Here is a 2,253-nt window from a genome sequence, read left to right as displayed (position 1 = left end):
ACAGAACACCCAACCTTGCCACCTGATGACCCATGAGAGTCGGTAAACAAGTCAAAGTGTAATTCTAGCACATAGAGTCAATGTTGTCCCGGGTCATAAGGACTAATTCTGTACAACCATAAACCAGGACTTTTCCACTCGATAAGTGAGAACCACTTGGAAAGTCCTTTTATGGAGGGTTGTTCAGTGCACTCTACAAGGAGCACCTATCTGCATGTTCGGACATCACAATGTCCCCTACCAATGAAACATGGTACCCACATCGCAGATACTAGTCTCTAACTCGAGCGGCCTATATCCTTCTTAGTGGCGGCTGAATCGACTAGGAACCGTTTAGAATATACAGTATTACAAATATGAGTTTCATGATACTCATCATATGAGCATCTCATATTCTTTCTACTATTTGTATATTCAAGGGCTTTATCTATGCAGCTAGCATGGGTATACAGATAAAGATTTGCCAAAATAATAATTTCAAATATTATTAAAATAAAGATTGCTTATTCATAGAGTTTCATTGTGAACACTCGGCCAACACTTGGCTCGACGGGCACCTACTCTAACACTATTGTAGATTATTCGATACAGATCAGACCGAAGTCTAGGAATAAGACGTACCGTCACCCCGATTGGAGAGTAGGTGACAGATCGTCTTATTCACCCCGGGATCCCTAGAGTTATAGTTGAGTCGAGTCTAGACATGATTTGACTAGAACTGCATGCGTTTATGAATGTGGTTTCATAGACTATGAAACCCATGTTATTGCTTTCAGTCATGATAGCATGTTTATATGATTGGATTTGAATTGCATGTTTATCTGAATTGAGTTACATGCTTATTTGATTTGATTTCATAGATTATGAAATCTAGTACTTTTGAATATGTTCATGATAGCATGTTTTATGGTTTAGATTGTTTCTATACATGCTTACCATGTTTTATACTGGGATTTATTCTCACCGGAGCTATCCGGCTGTTGTCTTGTTTTGTATGTGTGCATGACAACAGGTGGGGCAAGATCGGGGTCGAGAAGATGATGAGAGAAGATGAGTTTAGCGTGGTGATTCCGGACTTGAATAGATTTGGTTTTATTACTTGAACTTTAGTAGTTGAACCTTAGATTAATTGAAAAGACTGTTGTACATTATTGTACCTTTATACTGAAATGTAGTTTTATACAGATGTGTATATTATGTAGATGCCATTACCTTCCGCACTTTATTTTAAAAAAGAAAAATTTTTAGACCCCGTTTTATCTTAATTGATAATTAAATCCCAAAGATAATTAATAAGAAAGATCAGCGTCCGGGTCCCCACAACGGTGGTATCAGAGCTGATAGTTCCTTTAGACTTAGATTATCAGAGCGATAGATCCTTTAGATTGAGATAGTCAGAACTGATAGATCCTTTAGACTGAGTTAGACTGAGATAAGGAAAGAATGAGCGGGGTAGATTGAAGTTTCTTTCCTTGCATGTGATTGCTAGCATGAGACTTATTTCAATGTTGACTTACATTGTTGTGCTAGCATGATTTATTGCTTTCCCTATTACATGTTGTTTGTTATCTGAGTTGATTACAGCATGTAATTACCAAGATTGAATCAGAACCGAGTCTGAATCAGAGGTATATGATCAGAGGAGGGCTGAGACAGATTATATAGTTTGTATATTGATTTGTTTGATATTCAGATATACCGCCTCGGAGAATTCCAGAAAGGGGTAGTACTTCGTATGATCAGACAGATATACCAGAAACTCAGTTAGATAGATCAGAAAATCAGATAGAAACACAGATGAAGAAGTTTCAGTCGTACAAACTACCGATTTTAAAGGGTACTGAGACGCCAGCAGATTGTGAGAATTGGCTTGAAGATATAGAAATGTTATTTGAATTCCTTGGCTTTACAGATGAGTGCAGAATTACACTAATTGGGAATCAGCTACAGGATATTGCAAAGAGTTGGTGGATGGTAACTAAGGAAAACTTAGAACGCGTAGTTTAATGATTCTGTGGAAGACCTTTAGATTTGAATTTTATCAAAGATTCTTCCCTACATCATACAGACAGGACAGAAATGCAGAGTTTACAAACCTAAGACAGAATCAGATGAGTATTGATGAGTACTTGGCACAGTTTTTCACCTTGTTACGTTTTGCCCCTCTTGTGCTAGAAATGATGATGCTATTTCTAGTCAGTTCATTCAAGGATTGAATCCAGAAATACGTACATTGGTGAATGTGAACAATCA

The sequence above is a fragment of the Primulina eburnea genome, chromosome 10 (genome assembly GCF_022965805.1).
Source record: "Primulina eburnea isolate SZY01 chromosome 10, ASM2296580v1, whole genome shotgun sequence".
NCBI classification, from domain to species: domain Eukaryota; kingdom Viridiplantae; phylum Streptophyta; class Magnoliopsida; order Lamiales; family Gesneriaceae; genus Primulina; species Primulina eburnea.
The sequence above is the reverse complement of the archived record's forward strand: the minus strand, read 5'-3'. Positions refer to the sequence as shown.